This window comes from Cebus imitator, unplaced genomic scaffold (genome assembly GCF_001604975.1).
Source record: "Cebus imitator isolate Cc_AM_T3 unplaced genomic scaffold, Cebus_imitator-1.0 Scaffold0, whole genome shotgun sequence".
Classification (NCBI taxonomy): domain Eukaryota; kingdom Metazoa; phylum Chordata; class Mammalia; order Primates; family Cebidae; genus Cebus; species Cebus imitator.
The window spans coordinates 20879280-20885154 of record NW_016107315.1 but is presented as its reverse complement, the minus strand read 5'-3'; positions in this window follow the sequence as shown (position 1 = coordinate 20885154).

Genomic DNA, 5875 nt, shown 5'->3' with positions numbered 1-5875 from the left:
CTCACTCATAGGCGGGTGTTGAACAATGAGAACACATGGACACGGGAGGGGAGCACTACACACTGGGGTCAGTTGGGGGGAAATAGGGGAGGGACAATGGGGGGTGGGGAGCTGGGGAGAGATAGCAAGGGGAGAGATGCCAGATGTAGGTGATGGGGAGGAAGGCAGCAAATCACACTGCCAAGTGTGTACCTATGCAACAATCTTGCATGTTCTTCACATGTACCCCCAAACCTAAAATGCAATAAAATAAATAAATGGGAAAAAAAAAGATTTTCCCATAAAACTATAGCAAGAAATAGCATTTAGAATTGTGAGACCCTTTTTGATAAAATGATATAGGAAAACATTCACAAAACTATGGGCCTTGAGAAAATTTACAGTTTGCACTTCTTTTTTAGTATAATTTTTTTCCCCATTTATTTATTTTATTGCATTTTAGGTTTTGGGGTACATGTGAAGAACATGCAAAATTGTTACATAGGTACACACGTGGCAGTGTGATTTGCTGCCTTCCTCCCCATCACCCACATCTGGCATTTCTCCCCTTGCTATCTCTCCCCAGCTCCCCACCTCCCACCGTCCCAATATAATTTTTAAAAATTATCCCCATACAAATTTCCTTAATCATGTAAACTTTTAGGACACTCACCTTAATTGGAAAAATTGTTGTATGTCCTCTAAAATGTAATCCTTTATCTCTAAAATATGTTTTGCTATCTGGTTGCTTTAGTTAATAATGTGTTACTTTAGTTTCAGTTTTTACACACAAATTTATATTTTTCTGAAAGTATAAATATTCCAAAGAATTCTTTTAGACAGAATTATTTTCCTTTTCTTGAAACTGCCTTTGCAAAGGTTATAACAGTGAGAAAATTATGACAGTGAAATCGTCTGAGCTAATCAACCTGATGCAAGGCAGGAGAGCTCCAAAACTGGGGCTTAGTCTGGGAGGGTTCTTGGCTTTGTCCAGGAAAGAATTCAAGGGTTTTCATGGTGTCAGATAGCAACTTGTATGGAAGCAGCAGTGTGCAGCAGCAGCAGAGGGCACTGCTCCTTGAGGAGCAGAGCTACCCCATAGGCAGTGTACCCAGAATAGCAGCTCAGAGGCAGTTCTATAGTCATATTTATACCCACTTTTAATTATATGCAAATTAAGGAGCAGATTATGCATACATTTCTAGAAAAAGAGTGGTAACTTCTGAGTGATCATGTTGTTCCCACAAAAAAAAAGCAGCAACTTCCAGGTATTGCCATGTCAATGGTAACCTGACATGGCACACTAGGGGGTGTTTCTTATGGAAAGATGCTTCAGACCTGTCCCTGTTTTAATTAGTCCTCAGTTTGGGCTGGTGTCCTAGGCCTGCCTCCAGAGTTGAGTCCTGCCTCCTACCTAACACTCTCATCTTGCCTTTAGCCTTCAAAGTGCCTTGATTATTCCTGAGATTGGGCCAAGCTAACTTTGGAAGTTATTTAATCTGTGATTTATATGATAATAGCCCTTTTTCAAAACTCAGCCACCTTTGTAAAGCTAATGAGAGACCACCAGGCTTGGAGAATGAGAGGAGACTGAATTCTGCTAAGTTGTGCACATAAGCGAATACATGCCATTATTCCAGAGGTCACAAGATATGCAACTTTCCCAATTACTCCTACAGATAACATCATCATTGTAGAACCTAAGATTGGCCTGTTGAGATGTTTTCTCATGTTTTTTGTGTATCTGGTGACCAATGGCCCCACCTGGACCCTCTGACCCTTGCTAACCAGTCCTGTGGCCCCACCAAGAAGCAGATTCCTTGGGCTGCCAAATTATACTTGAAAAACTCTAGTCTCTGAATTTTGGGCACACTGATGGAGTAATTATAAACTCCAGTCCCATATTATCAAATTAATATGCGTCTACCAGCCTGATGTAGGGTTTGGAAGTCTTTGTCCCTTTTACATTAACACATGTTATAATAATGTCTCCTGAGTCCCACACTCCCTTCTCCTTTTGCTCTTGGAAGAATATGAGTAACTATGTAAGCAAAGATTCACTGCCTTCCTCCTATGTCTTATTAAATGTGTACCCCTGTGGGAAAGGATATCTGTATTTCAGGCTGGCCTTCCAAATACCTCTATTTTATTTGCTTGGTTTTCAAATTTGAGCCTCCATTCTTCTCTGCATTTTGAATGCTTACTCCCAAACTTATGACCACCGGAGATTTTTTTTCACAAGTAATAAAAAAAAGCTTTTCCTTTCACAGTAATGCAAAAATAATCTGGGAAAAGACATGAATATAACCATATTTCTTTGCCGTTATAAGGCAGGGAAATAGCCAATATTATACACATATGAATGAACTATGCATATGAAATAAGTGTCTTAGTTGAGATGATAGTTCAAAGTGATTGTTCATTATTGTAAACTCTTAAGTAAAAATATTTCTGTTAATGGGTTAAGCATATGTTGACATATTCATAAAATGAATTTTTATAGTCATTCAAGTTCAGACAGCTATCTGCTACTGATGTGGAAAAAAAAACTTTAGGGAATTGGAAAATTATAGTATAGTATTAGAGCTATAATATTAGTTACTTGTGTAAATGTGTGTGTGTGGCATATACATGTGTCTGATGGAAAGATGATCACTGAATTATTGTGAGTGGTTATTTCTGGATAGATGGATTTCCGTAGATAAAAAAAAAATTATTTGTATTTTTTATTGTATCTTTACAAATTCAACATTAGCACATTTCAGTATAAAACATTAAGTTATTTTATCAGAAACGGTCACAACCCAGACCCCAAGAGAGGGTTCTTGGATCTTGTGCAAGAAAGAAATAAGGGCAAATCCAGAGTAAAGCAAAAGCAAGTTTATTAGGAAAGTAAGGCATTCCCAAAAGCAAAAGGAAGAATGCACCCACCTTAGGTACAATGCTTGTTTATATATAAGAAAAAGTAAAATATCATGGGGGAGGTCTATTGTTATGGAATCTTTGCGGTGTCGTTTTTCTGACCAGAAACATCTGTGGCCAGTGGCACCTTTGCCTGAAATTTGCTGGGGTCTACCGGGCTTATTCCACCTACTCAGCCTGGCAGGCTGTGCTTGGCTCACACCACTGGCCTTGATCCCATGCCTGCCAAGGGCGAGTAAGGTGTGGAGCGGTGAGGGGGGTATGTGAGTGAGCGTGGAGTCTGGCCACTGCACACAGACACGCTGGCTATACAGTGGGGTGGGCAGCTCCAAGTGCCGGTATGGGTGCGAGCTCTCTGCGAGGTGTGGCCAGACCAGGAGCACCGTAAGCAGCTTCTGCAGCTGGCACTGCGGAACAGGGTGGTGCCTGGAAGCTTGGAGATTCCAGAAATGGCAGGGCCCCAAAGAGGGAGTCTCAGCCTTGCTTCTGGGAGCTCCCAGGTCTGGGCTCTCCAAAGGGCCACAGCCCTTTTTTCCTTCTCTTCGCCTGCAATGTGAGCAAGCAAGAGGTATGTCTCAGTCCCGTTTGAGTTACAGCTCTTTTAGCTTTGGCATTCAGTGGGTCCCGAGTTCTTGTCCTGTGACTAGGAAACATGAGTTATGCAGACAAGTGGACGGTGAGGAAGAGGAAGAGGAGCTTTATTGAGCTATAGAACAGCTTAGATGGCATCCACAGGGGGTAGCTTTTTTCTGCACCCAGAGTGTCCTGACAAGTAAGTGTTCAGCTCCTAGCACAGAGGGTAGTTCCTCTCTGCTGCACAGGTCACCTCAACAAGTGTAGAGGGTAGATCCTGTCTGCTGCTGGTCCTCACACTGTCTGCAGCTCTAAGCAGAGAGGAAGCCCTAGAATGGGTGGCTCCTCTCTGCAGGCAGGTCATCCCATCGTATCTGCAGCTCTCAGCAAAGAGCATAGCTCCTCTCTGATGCTGGTCACCCCATCATCTCTCCATCCTCTGCTCTACTCTGCTCTGTTTGATCCCAGGGCTTTTGTAGACCTCAGAAAAGAGGAAGTGTGTGCTGATTGTTCCATGGGTGGCCATGGGCAGGCCTGGAAAAGGCATCACAAGACCTCACTCCACCAGCAGTCTGTCCCCCAGCCTTCAGACCCTCCCTGGCCTGAGGGTGGGGCCTCGCCAGGAACCTGCCTCCTTCCACCCAGGAGTCTATCTGCCTCCTGCCACTGGAGGCATTGTGTCCAGGCTGCTAGCGCCAAGGAGTACCTGCAGGCCAGCACCAAGCTGCCCTCAGCCCCCACCACTCAGCTTCCCCTGCACCCAGGCTTTGTGCTCGCAGATGCTCCAAGTCTGGAGGGGGCTGAGGCAGCAGGGGGCTGCTTTATCATCGTTGCCCCCGGCACACACATACCCAGCCACAACCAGTCAGGCTGTGACAGCTCCAGGGTTCAGCCCCAACCCTGCTTGAGATTAGAGTGAGGGCCAGGAGTGGGGAGAGTCTAGGCAGTGGGAGCAGACAACCCTGAGCCTTTGTGGGAGAGCCTTCTGGGGCCTCCGAGGGTGCAGATTGCAGAGATGCTCAGGTCCTGTGCCTGGGAGGTTGGGGCTCCCGTGGCCTCCTGTAGCTTGCAGGCAGCCCTGGCCACATCTTCTCACAGCTTGGGGCAGGGGATCAGGATCCTTGCTAGGTCCCTCTCTGACTGCCCCTCAGGGTCTGATTGTGCGGAAGGGTGGCTTGGCCCAGCCCCATTGCTGTGGCCCCCAAGTTGGTGGGCTTTGGGGGTGGGGGGTGATCCTGCTTGTCCTTGTCCCTGGCTCCCACTAGCTCCGTGGAGGATGCCACTGCCCCAGGCCCAGCTCCAGCTCCTCCCTGCACCCTCCCAGCAGCTGCTGCAGGTGACTGAGCATGGGACCAGGGTCCAGAGCAATGGAGGCTCTGTGCCTGGGAGCGGGTTCTGCTGGCTGCAGCAGGATGGGGGTGACACAGTTAGCTGCCTTGGGGACGCAGGACATAGGAGACCCACCACCGCCACTGCCGCTCCTGCAGCGGCCCCTGCCGCCACCACCCACACCTCCCTGCTGCAGCCAGCAGGATGACAGCGGCTGCTCTGGACAGCCCGCCGCTGCCATCACTACAAGGGATTATGACAAAGGATTATTAACCTTTGTGTAACTACTGTCTGCTGCAAGAATCTCTACTACTATTTTTAAAGTGAAACTTATTCTTAAACTAAGAACGCTTTTGTTCTTAAGGTATTGAGACACCAGGACATTTCCTGGGTCGGTTATTTTCTGGGTCTGTTATTTCCCGGTCTGTTTGGTAAACACTGTTAACCTGTTCCCTTTAACTGTAACTATCCTGTGACTTAGAATGCCTAACCTCTTGGGAATGCCCCAGCAGCTTCCTCGTTTTATCCAGCCTCTATTCAAGATGGAGTCTCTCTGGTTCCGACACCTCCAACAGTTTTGAAAAGATAAAAATAATACTCTTGAATGACTTTTCTGATAATTCTCATCTAATGTGATTGGAATCTACTGAGCTTACTAGATGGAGCTGGATGATAGAGATGGAAGCTCTATGAGCTCACAAAATACTCTCAAAAATAAAAATTAGAGAACGAAAAGAAAGATTTCCAAGGGGTGATATAAAATAGGAATTGGAGGATGGAGAAACAACAGCACACCTAGTTCTAGAATTTCATAAAACCAGGATATAATACCTACAGAAAATGCTGAAAATTATCAATTTTTAATTTTCTTTATTAAAAACATGTTTGTATGCTGCTCTGGGTGATTTTCAGAACCACATCTTCGGGTTCAGTAATTTATTTTTGTTAGTCTGATATTCGGTTATCATGTTAAATTTTTTACTGTAATTTATTAATTTTATAAGATTTCTATGGGTGTCTTGTTATAACTTTTGCTTGTCTTGTTTCAGCATTCCCTATTCTTGTTTCAAAA